Below are 17496 nucleotides of genomic sequence, written 5' to 3'. Positions count from 1 at the left end.
TTGCGTTTTATTTTCCTCTCATCCCCGCCTCCAAACACACTCCACTGGATCTCCTTTCCTGTCGCTTGGAGACATCTCAGGCAAATCCTATAACTTTGGGGTCACTTCTCGCTGTAAGGATGATCTCATCTTCAGGTATTAAAAAGCCTTAGCCAGCCCAGTTTAAATCCAAACTTTACACAATGGGAATGCCCTTAACAAAGCTGAACTGTACAATTTCCAATGGTCAAGACGGGGTCGGGGGGTAGGGATAAATCAGGAGTTTGGGATTGACATGTATTTATTGTGTGTGTGCTAAGTCACTTCAGTTGTGTCTGACTCTTTGTGACCGCATGGACTGTAGCCCAGAAGGCTCCTCTGTCCATGGGACTCTCCAGGCAAGAATACTGGAGTGGGTTGCCATGCCCTCCTCCAGAGGATCTTCCCAACCCAGGGACTGAACCCTCATCTCTCAGGTCTCCTGCCTCGGCAGGCAGGTTCTTTACCACTGGTGCCACCTCGGAAGCCCATATACACATTACTACCCAAATAAATAACCAACAAGGACCTACGGTATAGCACAGGGAACTCTACTCAACATTCTGTAAAAACCTAAATGGGAAAAGAAGTTGAAAAAGAATAGATTAACTGAATAACTTTGCTGTCCACCTGAAGCTAAGACAACATTGTTAATCAACTATGCTCCAATATAAAATTTTAAAAAACAGTTTTTAAACAGAATGGTCAAGATGTTACATGTTATATAATGTGTGATTTATCACAATTAAGAATACATTTATTTAAGTTTCTTTTTTTTTTCCCCATTTATTTTTTTTATTAGTTGGAGGCTAACTACTTTACAATATTGTAGTGGTTTTTCTCATACATTGACATGAATCAGCCATGGATTTACACGTATTCCCCATCCCGATCCCCCCTCCTACCTCCCTCTCCACCCGATCCCTCCGGGTCTTCCCGGTGCACCAGGCCCGAGCACTTGTCTCATGCATCAACCTGGGCTGGTGATCTGTTAAGTTTCTTTTTTAAAAACTTTTACTTTCACAACCAGTTTTAGCCTTTTTGTAGCCCCTAGCACAGGCCCATGCCTCAACTCAGGAACCGGTGGTCAGGGCTGTCATGTAACCACCTGAGGATAAAGCAGCAGAATCAACAGGAAGTATATACGTGTGACAGAGAGAGGATGACTAATTTTAAGGAATTGGCTCAAGTGATTATGGAGACTGGCCAGCCAAAAATCTGATGTTCCAGTTCTAATGCCATCAGGGAAGAGAATCTCTTACTCAAGAGAGAGTCTGCCTTTTGCTCTTGTCAGTCCACAGGTTGGATGAGGCCCATCCACACTGGGGAGGGCAGTCTGCCTGACTCAGCCTACCGACTCAGATGTTCATCTTATCCACAAACACCCTCACAGACACACCCGAACAATGTTTGAATCAGCAACTAGGCACCATGACCAGTCAAGTCAACACATAGCAAAGACAGTGGAAGAGAGTCAGGAGGCCCCGGTTCCACTGTTTCTGGCCCTTACTCCTTGCTTATCTCTCCAGGCCCGAGTTTCCACGTCTCAGAGGATGAAACAAGGCCTGTTAACCTCTCTGTCTCATTATAAAGTGCTCTACACCACATAGCTGTGGTGGTGGTGGCGGCAACCATCATGACTATTTTAGCCGCTCTCGGCAAATGGCCAGAAGGTTGCCGAGGGCCTTGGCAGGGTTCCTACGTGCAGCTGGGGTCACGGTGCAGGTGGAATAATTGCCATATACCTTCCTGGCATGTTGATTTCCAGAGGGGATTTATGGGCCCTGGGAGTCATTATTTCAGAGTAACTTATCAAAAAAAAAAAAAAAAGAAGTAACTACAGCCTCATCATAAGCACTTATTCCACTGGAAAGTTGTTTGCAAAACACAACAGACATCAATAATGATGTTCACGGAGTTGTAAATCTTCTAAGCCGACCTTCCCTTCTTGGGGACTAAGGCACTTGATTTGGTTCTCAAAGAGCTCAGAAGTTTCCAAATAGATAACAGAATCCCAGAGTCCATTAAGCAAGGTAATTTACAATAGTGGCAGGCCAAATTCAGGGAAATGCATTAGAGCAGCTTCCCATTTGGCTTGTAGAAAAGACATTATTCTAAGCACACACACAACGAATGCTGTTAGGTGACAATGAGGACACTGGTTAGCTCTCCTAATGAGTTTATTTACCCTCCTCACCATGCAGTGCATTAATTTTGAGTGAAAGTTGTACCACCAGATAGGATTCTCAAAGCCCTGACATAGCCACCTGGGATCTCATTTCCGACCCATTAAATAGGCATCACTGGACATTGTAACAAGGAGAAAGAGGAAGAAAAGCAACTTCACTTAGAGCTCTGACTCAGACCTTAAGCCATCCCTGGTCGAAGGTGTGCAATAAAGAAAAAATTTCAAACTTTGTGCTTCGAGAGATCCTGGAGAGAGTTTAGGGGGAGAGAATTAAACACAAACTGGTAACTGTGAAATTTCTCCTTTTTCATTTCATTTTTCATATTTTAATGACAACCAAAAGTTTGGCTCTGTTCTCTGCTGCTCTGGCCAGTCTGCTCTTTCAATCCCCTGGAGTGCACTGCCTCTCTAGGTGTCATCAAGACAGGAAGCTCCCATCCAGAGAAAAAATTTAAATCATACTTGCTTTTCTGTGACCCACCTGTGGAACAACCCAAACAGATAGAAGAGATGCTAATCTACCGATATAATTCAGTAGTTACTGAGCTCCTACTGTATATCTTTGTTGCAAAGGACAGAAAAGCAACTCTAACTTAAGCAAAGCAGTGAATTTATTGGTAATTGGGCTTGATCAGTCAATTAACTCTTTCTTTGCCTGTTGACTCACTGTCATGAGTAGCCCAAAATGGCCAGATGGTAGACTCAACTTTCAAGTCGACTGTGTGACTGTTAATGTTTGCTGGTGAAAGCTTTTCTCCCTTGGAAATCAAGACTTCAAAACAAGCTGAGCCCAGAGTTGCAGGACCATGAAGCAAAAATCATCTGAGTGAGTTACTGGATATAGGAGGGAAGGAGGCCACCCCCACACTCACTGTCTTGATTCTCAGATCCCTGTATACTGGCTGGAGGAGAAACAGTGCTATAATTGGTCCTTGATTCAGAGTGTACACTGCATGGTATAAGACAGAATCCCAATCATTCAGGATGTTATCTCCCAACTGGTGCCAGACATGAATCCCAGTAGGCCAATCCACTGTCATATTGAGCTGAATTATTGAAATTTCCAATTTTGTAAGTCAAAAACAATTGAATAATGACAATTTCACATGTTTCAACCTACTTTCAGGCAACTACTTCTCAGCAATGGGTTACATGGTAAGACCAGTGAATTCCATACGCATGTATCCATTGCTGTGTCTCTTTTACAATGAAATGAGTTCCTTAGTCAGAAGCATGTCCCTGAGTATTTTACAGTGAACAAGGCATTCTATATGTCCATTATTGGTAGTGCCAGCAGGAAGCAGGGAAGACAAATCCATACCCAGAAAACCTGTCTATTTCAGAGAGGACAAACGGCTGTCCCCTCCATGATAGAAGAGGTCAAATATCCCACGGAATATTGGCGTATCAGGGGCTCAGCATTGGTCTCTACTGCTGGCAGGTTAAGCACTCAGCAGTGGTGGGGTAACCAGATCAGTCACGGAGCAGACAAGCCCAGGTTTTGAGACCACGTGTAGTCCCATTCCTTCCACCATGGACTCTTTGTTCATGGGCCCATTGAGCAAGCACTGGGAACACTGGGGAAAGAGGCTGACTAACTTTATAGAAGACAGCACCATGTCCACCTTATTACTGAAAGCCTTCTTTGTAGTGGATATAATTTGGTGAGGATTCACATGGGATAAAGCCATTTTCATGCCTTGTATCTTTCCTGAGAGGGAGGGATGGAGGGACCTGGGAGGGAGGGAGGGAGATATATTGATAGGTAGGTAGATAGAATACATCTCTTATCCAATGCCGTGTAGGGCCACCTAAAATGGACGGGTCATGGTAGAGAGTTCTGACAAAATGTGGTCTACAGGAGAAGGCAATGGCAAACCACTTCAGTATTCTTGCCTTGAGAACCCCATGAACAGTATGAAAAGTCAAAAAGATATGACACTGAAAGGTGAACTCCCCAGGTTAGTAGTTGCCCAATATGCTACTGGAGAAGAGCAGAGAAATAACTCCAGAAAGAATGAAGAGACAGAGCCAAAGCAAAAACAACACCCACTTGTGGATGTGACTGGTGATGGAAGTAAAGTCTGACACTATAAAGAACAATATTGCATAGGAACCTGGAACGTTAGGTCCATGAATCAAGGCAAGCTGGAAGTGGTCAAACAGGAGATGGCAAGAATGAATATCGACATTTTAGGAATCAGTGAACTAAAACAGACTGGAATGGGTGAATTTAATTCAGATGACCATTATATCTACTACTGTGGGCAAGAATCCCTTAGAAGAAATGGAGTAGCCATCATAGTCAACAAAAGAGTCTGAAATGCAGTTCTTGGGTGCAATCTCAAAAACAACAGAATGATCTCTGTTCATATCCAAGGCAAACCAATCAATATCACGGTAATCCAAGTCTATGCCCCAACCTGTAATGCTGAAGTAGCTGGAGTTAAACAGTTCTATGAAGACCTACAAGACCTTCTAGAACTAACACCCAAAAAAGATGTTCTTTTCATTATAGGGGACTGGAATGCAAAAGTAGGAAGTCAAGGGATACCTGGAGTAACAGGCAAATTTGGCCTTGGAGTACAGAATGAAGCAGGGCAAAGGCTAACAGAGTTTTGCCAAGAGAACACACTGATCATAACAAACACCCTCTTCCAACAACACAAGAGAAGACTCTACACATGGACATCACCAGATGGTCAATACTGAAATCAGATTTATTATATTCTTTGCAACCAAAGATGGAGAAGCTCTATACAGTCAGCAAAATCAAGAACTGGAGCTGACTGTGGTCAGATCATGAACTTCTTATTGCCAAATTCAGACTTAAATTGAAGAAAATAGGGGAAAACCACAAGACCATTCAGGTATGACCTAAATCAAATCCCTTACAATTATACAGCGGAAGTGTCTAATAGATTCGAGGGATTAGATCTGATAGACAGAGTGCCTGAAGAACTATGGACAGAGGTTCATGACATTGTACAGGAGACAGTGATCAAGACCATCCCCAAGAAAAAGAAATGCAAAAAGGCAAAATGGTTGTCTGAGGAGGCCTTACAAATAGCTGAGAAAAGAAGAGAAGCTAAAGGCAAAGGAGAAAAGGAAAGATATACCCATTTGAATGCAGAGTTCCAAAGAATAGCAAGGAGAGATAAGAAAGCCTTCCTCAGTGATCAATGCAAAGAAATAGAGGAAAACAATAGAATGGGAAAGACTAGCAATCTCTTCAAGAAAATTAGAGATACCAAGGGAACATTTCATGCAAAGATGGGCATAATAAAGGACAGAAGTGGTATGGACCTAACAGAAGTAGAAGATATTAAGAAGAGGTGGCAAGAATACACAGAAGAACTATACAAAAGATCTTCATGACCCAGATAACCATGATGGTGTGATCACTCATCTAGAGCCAGACACCCTGGAATGAAAAGTCAAATGGGCCGCAGGAAGCATCACACGAACGAAGCTAGTGGAGGTGATGGAATTCCAGTTGAGCTATTCCAAATCCTAAAAGATGATGCTGTGAAAGTGTTGCACTCAATATGCCAGCAAATTTGGAAAACTCAGCAGTGGCCACAGGACTGGAAAAGGTCAGTTTTCATTCCAATCCCAAAGAAAGGCAATGCCAAAGATTGTTCAAATGACTGCACAATTGCTCTCATCTCACACGCTAGCAAAGTAATGCTCAAAATTCTCTAAGTGAGGCTTCAACAGTACATGAACCGTGAACTTCCAAATGTTCAAACTGGATTTAGAAAAGGCAGAGGAACCAGAGATCAAATTGCCAACATCCGTTGGATCATTGAAAAAGCAAGAGAGTTCCAAAAAAACATCTACTTCTGCTTTAATGATTACACCAAAGTCTTTGACCGTATGGATCACAACAAACTGGAAAATTCTTCAAGAGATGGGAATACCAGACTACCTGACCTGCCTCTTTAGAAATCTGTATGCATGTCAAGAAGCAACAGTTAGAACCGTACGTGGAACAACAGACTGGTTCCAAATTGGGAAAGGAGTACATCAAGGCTGTATATTGTCACCCTGCTTATTTAACTTATATGCAGAGTACATCATGAGAAATGCCGGGCTGGATGAAGCACAAGCTGGAATCAAGATTGCCAGGAGAAATATCAATAACTTCAGGTATGCTGATGACACCACCCTTATGGCAGAAAGCAAAAAGGAACTAAAGAGCCTCTTGTTGAAAGTGAAAGAAGAGAGTGGAAATGTTGGCTTAAAACTCAACATTCAGAAAACTAAGATCACAGCATCTGGTCCCATCACTGCATGGCAAATGGATGGGGAAACAATGGAAACAGTGACAGACTATTTTGGGGGGCTCCAAAATTGCTGCAGATGGTGACTGCAGCTATGAAATTCAAAGACACTTGCTCCTTGGAAGAAAAGCTTTGACCAACCTAGATGGCATATTAAAAAGCAGAGACATTACTTTGTCAACAAAGGTCCATCTAGTCATAGCTATGGTTTTTCTAGCAGTCATGTATGTATGGATGTGAGAGTTGGACTATAAAGAAAGCTGAGTACTGAAGAATTGATGCTTTTGAACTGTAGTGTTGGAGAAGGCACTTGAGAGTCCTTTGGACTGCAAGGAGATCCAACCAGTCCATCCTAAAGGAGATCAGTCCTGAATATTCATTGGAAGGACCGATGCTGAAGTTGAAACTCCAATACTTTGGTCACCTCAAGCAAAGAACTGACCCATTGGAAAAGACCCTGATGCTGGGAGGGATTGGGGGCAGGAGGAGAAGGGGATGACAGAGGATGAGATGGTTGGATGGCATCACCAACTCAATGGACATGAGTTGAGGAGGCTCCAGGAGTTGGTGATGGACAGGGAGGCCTGGCATGCTGCAGTCTATGGGGTCACAAAGAGTTGGACATGATTGAGCAACTGAACTGAATTGACCTCTTATCTAAACCTCTACCAATTTCCGATCTTGTTCTTTCCCAGTCCCTGACCATCCTGCAAAACTGTCAGCCACTGCCCATTAACTAGAGTAGATTCACACTTGTGAACACCTCTGAACCCAGAGAAGATGGTCAGCCACAGGAGGTTCTCGAAACTCTGTCCTCTTGGAGGATTTCTCTTCACCTCTTTCTTTCAGAGACATTCCTACCCTAGCAATCCTATTCCACAATGTGCCAGCATATCCTGGAGAACCTTTGGCAGAGTAGGCCCTTCTTTTTCTCTCATTCAAGTAGTTATAAAGAACTCCCCCATTTGGCCATAGGTGTGGATTGAGGGAGAGAAGGCAATGCAGTAAGAGCATCTGCTTACTTACTCATGTACCTTACCTGTACTTGCTGGTTTCCTCAGCAACCGCTTCCACCTGAGGGACTGTTGCTATGGAAGCCCAGGCCAAGGCTGTGGTCATATAGGACCCAGTCCATGATGGGTAGTTCAGGGTACATGTTCACTGACATTAGGAATTTAGTTTACCAGGGCCTGAGAGGAAATCGGGAGTTTTTTCCCAATGGAGAATAGTTATTTGCATTAAAGAGTATGGCTTTTTATTTTTCCAGAATCCTAAGGGTCTCTGCCTTGATTATTATCCTCTTGGGGTTTACTAGAGTCTCCGCACAGTGTCCTATTTACCACAGACACTTGCTAGGTCCTAAAGCCCCGTCTCAGAGCCTCTGTGCTGCTGCCTGGACCTCCCGCAGAGTCTTCTCTTGCTCTGGGCTCTGTGCAAAAAAAAAGAAAAACCTATAAATTAATAAATAGGTCCAAGCAGCACACTCAAAATTTTTTTCAAATGTTGTATATATTGCTTCCAAGATCTAAAGAGGACCCTCAAGCATTGTGCCTCCTTAAAAGCAAGGGGCAACTTTCCTTTCACTTTGAAGAGTTTTCGTGAGGTTAATCTCTCATCCTCTGGCTTGTGTGTGTCTTTCTAAGGGTTCTAAGATACTAAGTACTTCCTGCTTATTTGGTCCAATCAGCAAGCTGCCATAAGTGAAACGTATCTGTGTGATGCTCTGTGGAATGCTAAGATGATCAAGATCTCTACTGTCTATATTATGGTAAGTAACAGGGGAGATGACATAATCCTGAGATGACACTAGAAAGGTGCCCTGTCAGCAGTACCTGACAGGTAAAACCCAAAGTACCTGGCAGATCATACCAAGTACCAGGACTGTGTTGATTTGTTCCAATAAAATTGCCACAAATGGAATGCTGGCTGCAACCAAAATTACCAGCAAATCTACATTTATGATCATCCATAGTAATTTTCCAAGATCCCCTCACTTTCTGCATGGATCAAATATATAACCAGTTAAATGGGCATACGATAGAATCCACCACCTCTACATCTTTCAAGACTTTTTGATGCTAATTTCTGAAATCCTCCCCCTACCCTCCACCAATCCCTCCAAGAAGGCAATACTGGTTTTCCTACCATCCTTGCAGGAAAGGGAAACTGTATTAGCTCTCACTTCACAGGTCACAGAGCTACTGTGATGATTCTACCAATTGCTGAGTTACACATTTAGAGACCAAGGCAACATCACAGAGCAGGGCCGTGGACCCAGTGTGAGATGAAGATTGTCCAAAACCTCATTGATCACCTGACCGTCATAAAACTTTTCTGTGACTGGTAAACTATAGTGACATGTTGAATCCCCAGGAATTAGCAAAGATTAAGTTTCAGTTTCAAGTTGCCCCCAAAAGGATTACATATTTCATTAGTCCACATCACCCCAGTAAATGGCTCTGGGTTCCCTTGGGGAAAGCATGGACTGTGTAAATTTCTTCCTCAAGAGGACTAAGGATCCCTCTTCAGTCATATAGTTTCATGTACGTGACCTGGCAAAGATTTGTAAAACTGTGAGAGAGACCATGGCTATTCATGGTGGGTTCTGCAGTCAGGCTTCTGGCCACTGGACCTCATTTTTCCTACTATGCAGAACAAGTAGTATTTGAGCATGCTGCCCATCTACTTCATCTCTAGGAGCACCATGATAGAGCTGCTACCAACCAAAATGTCCGTGAACAAAACATTCTGATTACCATACTGAATATGTGGGAAAGAGGAAGATACCTGAGGCACCGGTGCCATCTGGCATTGGCTTTCTCTGGTCACAACTGATGTGGAAAGCTGGTGTTCTCTGGGCACTACCTTCCTCTCGTGAGTGCTTTGCAGATTCTTTAGAGACCCACTTGGGAACATTTAGTTGCATTTTCCTTTAGATGGCTTCTGATTTCTTCCCTCCCTCAATCTGTGGGAATGTGTGAGTCTATCTGTCTTTAGGGTTGCCTTCCCCTCCTAGTCTATCTTTTTAGACCAGCCCTCTGCCCCTATGCCCACATCTGGCCTGTAAGAAGATTCCCATACCAATGGCCTTGATTGTGGCAAAATCATTGTTGTTGTTGCTTGGTCACTAAGTCATATTTGACTCTTTGTAGCCCTCCAGGCTCCTCTGTCCATGGGATTTCCCAGGCAAGAACACTGGAGTCGCCATTGGAAAGTTACCATTTCCTTCTCCAGGGGATCTTCCTGACCCAGGGATCAAACCCACATCTCCTGCATTGGCAGGTAGATTCCTTACCACTGAGCCACCAGGGAAGCCCTGGCAGAAGCATAGCTCCAAATGTACCTCACACCTCTCTCTCCCTCTCCTTCCATCCCATTCTCTCTCTCTCTCCCATGTCTTCTGCTTTCCTTGTGATTCCTCTTCCCAACCACACCCTTCTATCTCACATTTAGACTCTTTAGGTATCTATCCAGAACCCCAACTCCAGAGACCACACCCAAGTGATTTTCCTACAAGTGATCTTGGCAAAAACCCCTCCTGCTAGATCTGCTGGGCTTGGGACCTAGGATAAAACTTAGGTAGAAAACCCATTTCAACAACCTGTCACATATCCATAGGTGATTACATAAGCATGAACTATCTCTAGAAGGATACACAAGAACAGTGATTGTACAGGGGAGAGGAACAATGGACAGAAGTGGGAAGGAAATTTAGTTTTCACTATTCACCATATTATACTATTTGAAAAAAAATTAAGATCATGGCATCCAGTCCCATCACTTCATGACAAAGAGATGCAGAAAAAGTGAAAGCATTGTCCTGGGCTCCAAAATCACCACAGATGGTGACTGCAGCCATGCAATTAAAAGATGCTTGCTCCTTGGAAGAAAATCTATGACAAATCTAGACAGCATATTACAAAGCAGAGACATCACTTTGCCAACAAAGGTCTTTATAGTCAAAGCTATGGTTTTTCCAGTAGTCATGTACGGATATGAGAGTTGGCCCATTAAAAAGGCTGAGTGCCAAAGAATTGATGCTTTCAAACTGTGGTGCTGGAGAAGACTCTTGAGAGTCCCTTGGACTGAAAGGAGATCAAACCAATCAATCGTAAAGGAAATCAACCCTGAATATTCATTGGAAGGACTGATGCTGAAGTTGAAGCTGCAACACTTTGGCCACCTGATGTGAAGACCTGACTCATTGGAAAAGACTCTGATGCTGGGAAAGATTGAAGGCAGGGGGAGAAGGGGATGACAGAGGATGAGATGGCTAAATAGCATCACCAACTCAAGGAACATGAATTTGAGCAAGCTCTGGGAGATAATGGAGGATAGCGGAACCTGGCATGCTACAGTCCATGGTGCTGCAAAGAGTCAGACATGACTTAGCAACTGAACAACGGTTGTTAATTAATCTCTCGTGTAGATGATTTAGCAATTTTTTTAAATGCAAATTAACTTATCACATTTTAAAATAAAAAATTTTTAAGTGACCTCCTTGCTTCTGATCTCACTGGACAGTCTTCTCAGAGACATTCAGCATCTCAACTCAGGAGCTATGTAGTCTTGGAGAAAGGTGCTAGTGAGCCCAAAAAAAGCCCGCTGTTGACTTGAGAGGGCCCCTAAGCTTCCCGGCCCAGCTTCCCCATCTGCTAGGCACTTGCCCGGCCATCCTCCCTGAATTCCAGGGAGTCAATCCATCCGTCAGATCCAAGTGTGGCAGAACACCTTTCTCAAACCTGAAGGCCACGGTCGTTCCTCCCTCCTCTAAGACTGAACAGGGCAGGCGGTGCTGTACTTCCCAAGCTTTGGGGCCCTCCAGATCATGCAAGCAGCTGGGATGATAAGAGGCTTGAAGCGTGTCTCCTACTCCCCAGCCAGCCTCCTCTGAGCCCCATCCCCCAGATTCTGCCTCAGCAACATCCTCCCTGAAAAACCTCTGACTGAACCTCTCCACACCTCCGACTCTACCTTTCACGATGGGAACACTTGTTCAGTTGCTCAGTCACGTCTGACTCTTTGCGACTCCATGCACTGCAGCACGCCAGGCTTCCCTGTCCTTCACTCTGTCCTGGAGTTTGCTCAGATTCACATCCATTGAGTCACTGATGCTATGTAACCATCTCATCTTCTGTCGCCCTCATCTCCTTAACATTACAAGTAGTATATAAAATACGTGTATAATATCATATGTATTGTATATAGCAGTTATATCATAAAGTCTCTTGTGAAAATTCAATTGAATAATCTATGTGAAGAACCTAGCTAGTGTTAAAGTGGTCAAAACTGCCAGTTATCATTATCATTATTACCCTTATTACTATTATTATTTTAATACACAGAGTACACAAACAACCCCAACTCATCTACCAGGTAGGACACAAGTCCTCCTCAGCAGCAACTCAGACAGTGAAAGGCAAGTCTCTCAAAATGGACTTGGAGTGAATATGCACACACACAGTTTCCTTGAACTCAAGCCCTTCTACAGTAAAGGCCAGTTTGGGTGGGGCCTGTGGTGTGGAGCAACAGGCCTCAAGTGTGGGCACTGCCTTGAACACGCAGACATTTTCCCATTACAACACTTTCTGATTGATCTCTTCACTCTGGCTGCCAGTAGGTAGATGGTTGAGGGGTGGAGGGAGTAGTCTGTGATAGATTAGCATTTTCTTTTCACAGGGGCCTTTTCGCAGGGGAGGGACTTGGAGAAGCTACAAAGATAACTCAGGGCTGCTTTGAACATCTGAACCAAAAGCACTTCTGAAGCCAAGAGGTTGGGCAGCAACATCGATCTTTAAGTTCATTAGAGCTAGTACCTCTGATGTGGGCTGTACTGAGGGACCCAGGATCTGAACTCCTCAGGGAAGTCAGTCAGAGATCTCCCAACCCATCCTTGCTGGGGACCAGAGGGACAAAAATCCTTCCCAAAGCAATGAGTCAGCATTCAGAGTCCAGAGAAGACCCTGGTGTTGGCAGACCTGTCAGTGGAGTCATTTCTGGGAGATTCTTGCCTGTTCCTCAAGCAGGAGACCATGGCCAGAGCTGGGTCAACAGAAACTTAGAGCAGAAGCCAGCTCATACGTTACGTTCTCACCAAGGTCTTCCATGAGTAAGAAAGGTCTTGCTGACACAACCACATCCCACCAGTAGCCTCCTCCTTCCCCCCTGGGAACAACTGGCTCCCAGGCTATGGAAAAGATGCGGCTTTTTCACGGGCACCTGAGCAACACTTGGGCAACACTTGACAGCTAGAGATTTGCCTAATACCACTGCCCCATGTGGCCAATTGGTCTCTCAAAAGCAGTACCACCCACTAATGCGTATAACACATCTGGGGATCTGCACACTCCCAATCTCTAGCTCCTACCAAGTGGCTGTGTGATTTGGGAACCATCTGCATATCCCTAAGGAAGCAAGGCGTCGAGGACGTGCCATGGAATCCGCACAGTCCACTGGGACCCAAGCCATTTCTCCAAGCTCCTGCCTACCTGCCCTTTGCTCTCCTTGGAACTGATAGACCCCAAGTGCCCAAGGCTGGAGGGAAAGGGGAGCGAGAGTTGCACAGCCTTTTACTCTGTCAGTCGGAGCCTAGGACCCACTGTCAAAGCCAGAAGCCCTCTTCCAGGATCTTCAGAAACTGAAGCTTCCCTTTTCCTGAGAACACAGGTGAAGGAGGGTCCCCTTTAAGGTGTAGTCACACTGCCCCCTGCTGGACAGAAGGCAGAATGACACTAAGGCCTGCCACAGCCCGCGTTTGTAGACATCGGCCTAGAGTGTACAGTAAGGACTCATCGTTACTGTAGCTGTTTAGTTTCTGTCGTTGTTGTCAGTGTTGGCATACAGTAAGCACTCTGGGAAGTCAGAGTAGCCCGAGACGGGTAATGAAGCAGGGGCCCGGAAAGGGCTTCAGATGTGTGGGAGTTAGAAGAGCTGAAAGGGGGCTAGGAGTCAGAATGGAGTTGGGACGGATCAGGTGAGGCAGCGTGACATGTGCCACGTCCTGACCTTGCCTTGGCCATCTCAGTGACCAGAAGGACAGCTTCTGCAAGCGTGAGCCCTGCGTGCAGGGCCCTTGCCCCAGTTTAGAGAAGCGGTACGCACCCGCAACACCATCAATACAACACTGTTGCCTGCGACAGCACTTCCCACTTCCAGGGACGGCCTGGCCCCAACCAGCCAGAACCAGCACCTGTGGGTGCAGAGTCCCTCCACCCCTTTCCACTAGCGAACCCTCTGCAGACTTGGTTATCCCTCTTACTACACACATCGGCTGAGCTGACCCAGCTCAACCTGAGCTGTAGCAGACCAAAACTTCAAGTGAGCTAACATAACCTTGCTGTTTTCATTTCCATCAAGATAAGAAGATGCCAAGATAAGTAACTGTCAGAGTTAATACTTTAACAATGCAATAGACCTTGTAATTAAAAATAGGCTGAAGGAGACCACAAAGTGATTATAGTATTGTTTCAAGGACCAACTATATTAAAAAAAAAAAAAGCTGCCTCTCACTCTGATGGGAGAGCGAGAAGGGAGAAATTGAACTCATTAGGGCTGAGAGCAGTTCATGTACCATGAGAACCCAGTCCTCAAAGTCTGATCTATGGGAAAGCTTTGGATCCATTTGGCCAATGCTGGCTCATAGCTTCATATATTTTCGCCATTCATTTATTTGTCATTTTTGGTTTTGTTTGAGTCAGAACTGTGAACTCCGCCTTGTCTCCCTGTCCCCAACTCTCCTCCCCTTCTGGTACCTTCCTAGAGAGTCCAAAGCTCCGTTTCTAAGCCTTGGTCCCATTACTCCCTGGTGACCGTGGCTAGTGTTACCAAAGAGCTTACTTGTTTCGTACAATAGAGAAGGTTATGGAACAGGGTCCCCGTTCGTGACTGGCACTCACACCCATTCCGAGAGAGGAGAACTAGCAGGTGTTATAAACTTTGCTCGGGAACGCGGCAACTGTGACTTCTGTCACCAACCAGTGCTGGTGCTGACTGGCCTCCCTCCGCTCTGGGCAGTCCAGTTCCTGTCATTCAGTTGCTCAGTCGTGTCCCACTCTTTGCGGCCCCATGGACTGCAGCCCGCCAGGCTTCCCTGTCCTTCACCATCTCCTGGAGCTTGCTCAAACTCATGTCCATCGAGTCGGTGATGCCATCCAATCATCTCATCCTCTGTCATCCCCTTCTCCTCCTGCCTTCAATCTTTCCCAGCATCAGGGTCTTTTCCAATAAGTTGGTGCTTCACATCACATGGCCAAAGTATTGGAGCTTCAACTTCAGCATCACTCCTTCCAGTGAATATTCAGGATTGATTTCCCTTAGGATTGACTGGTTTGATCTCCTTTCAGTCCAAGGGTCTGAGCTTCTGAGTCAACCCCATTCCAGCCACAGGCTATATACCACATAGTCCACATACTTACACCTAGAGAACCTCCTCTAAGCTACCTTTTCCAGACCTAATTGTTTTATTCTTAAATCCATAAATTTCTATCACAATTAATTCTAACCATGATATTATAGATGTTGTTTCCCTCACACACACACACACAAAAAAAATCTGTTTCCGTAAAAATCTAAGCCCGCCTGTGGACAGACACCATGTAGGTGAGCGGCACCATCAAGCCCGGGACAGTGGGCAAATGGGGAAAAGGGCTGTGTGACCTGGTGGGAGGAGCCGAGAGAGAAGGTGGGGAGACCACAACAAGGAATGGTAAGGGTACTGTCCAGGCGCACAGGCCTGGGCAGCATCTGACCTCACACCAGAAGCTTTATCCACCAATGTGGCCAAGAGAGCCTCAAAACTACACCCAGTGGGCGAGAAAGCCCTGCCTGCCTTCCCTTACTCTACAGCTTCTGACCCGCTAAGCCAGAGGGCTCACAGAACATGACCAAGGAAGGAAGTCAGGGATGTATTTGTAAAACTAACAATAAGCAAGCCCAGAAATCATCTGCGGAAACATAGGAAGTCTCTGGAGTCTCAGGACCCTTAGATGCTGCAGAGACCTCCCTTCAACAGAAACTGAATTTTCAGAAAAAATTCAAGACGTTATTTGAGGATGGAGATTCACTTATTCAAAAAACATACAGATCCACAAATGTTCACCCTGGCCAATGGTCTCCCTGCTCTAGAGTGAGGCTAAATAGCACCTAAAATAGAAATTCCCCATTTCTACCTGCCAGAAACTGACCTACAGACTGAGGGTCCCAAGAGGGCAAGAAGAGAGGGTCCAGTCCCAGGAGTAACTCAGGAATGGAGTCCAAGGATTCACACCTAATCCTACATGTCGGGGAGGGGGTTGCCTCAAGCTCAGACAGCTATTCCTTAGAGAAGAGAAGGGAAGTCAGAAATCCTCAACCCTCCAGAAAAACCAGAGCCCTCTCATACCTTAAACTGTGGAAACATAGCTAGATATGGGCTCTGGAGAAGACCTGCTCTAAGAATATGTGGGTCCCCCAGAAGGCCAGAGGTCCCCCTCCAAGCAATGCCCTAGCCTCCAAAATGGCATCTCTGGGTCCCTTTCCAGAAAATAAATTCAGTCTGTATATTATTTTATTCAAATAGAAATATGGGGAAAGTGAGTTTATTGCAATTTTTTCCCTCAATTTTCTTTGGAACCAAGATTTGACCCCAGGAGCCAACTCAAGCATCATATCCTGGATGAATCGTCCCCTTACCCTGCATCCCTGGCTGCCAACACATGGCCTGGCTCAGTACAGGCGGTCATCAAGTGTCTATTAAATGAATGAGTTGCCTATGGGCTCCTGGAGCAGGGTGAAATGCCAAACTTTATATTTCGTTACAGGCTTGGCATGTCTCAGAGTAACTTCTCTGTTTTGGTGTTTGACTTGGCAGTGCCCACTTCCTAATGGGCTGAAAGACATCCCTTGTGTGTCCTCCTCTGCTGAAACATGGTTAACTACATGGTTTTCTGCTTTCAGGCCCAAGGTCTGGAGTCTGGTCTGTGTACTCATGACTTACAACAACAAAGAAGCCAAATAGATTTTGAAAGTGTTGTGTTCCCACCCACCTTCAACCAGGTAACAGGACAACCTTAACTTCCTTGCTGCAAAAAGGGCAAGCTAATGTAGGCAGAACTGACTTCTCAATGAAAAATGAACACACTCTTTATTTGTTGGCAACAATGAGGTGGAGGACTTCCAGGGTCCATGAGACTCTTGCCATCAATGCTCATATAGTAGAAGTCCCCTTGATTGAAGTACACTAAGGCCAAAAAATTGATGCTTTTGAACTGTGGTGTTGGCGAAGACTCTTGAGAGTCCCTTGGACTGCAAGGAGATCCAACCAGTCCATCCTAAAGGAGATCAGTCCTAGGTGTTCATTAGAAGCACTGATGCTGAAGCAGAAACTCCAATACTTTGGCCACTTCATGCGAAGAGTTGACTCATTGGAAAAGACCCTGATGCTGGGAGGGATTGGGGGCAGGAGGAGAAGGGGACGACAGAAGATGAGATGGCTGGATGGCATCACCGACTCGATGGACATGAGTTTGAGTAAACTCGGGGAGTTGGTGATGGACAGGGAAGCCTGGCATGCTGCGATTTATGGGGTCGCAGAGAGTCGGACACGACTGAGCCACTGAACTGAACTGAAGGACAGGGAGATGCAAGACATCATATCTATTCACTGGCAGAGCCTAGCAAGTGATTATCCTATTGTTCAGAGAGGATTGACAAAGGCAAGGTATCAGAAGTGGCTCGCTCTGCCTGACATCTGTCTCAGCACTTATGCAGACACATAACCCCTTTCATCCAGAAAGAGGGAAAATGCTGCCTCTAACTATGATAAAGTAGATAGCACCAGTCCAGTCCTCCCACCATAAACAAATATAAAACTGGAATACTTATTCACTTGTTCATTCATTAACTTATTTCCCAATCATGTTTCAAAGAACTGGAGTCGAAACAGAGCATGACAGTACTGCTTCCTGAGCTGAAGAGGCAGAGATCAGGGTTTAGAGCAGCTAAAGCAGCTATAATCTGAGAGGTAGG

This window comes from Cervus canadensis, chromosome 4, assembly GCF_019320065.1.
Source record: "Cervus canadensis isolate Bull #8, Minnesota chromosome 4, ASM1932006v1, whole genome shotgun sequence".
NCBI classification, from domain to species: domain Eukaryota; kingdom Metazoa; phylum Chordata; class Mammalia; order Artiodactyla; family Cervidae; genus Cervus; species Cervus canadensis.
The sequence above is the reverse complement of the archived record's forward strand: the minus strand, read 5'-3'. Positions refer to the sequence as shown.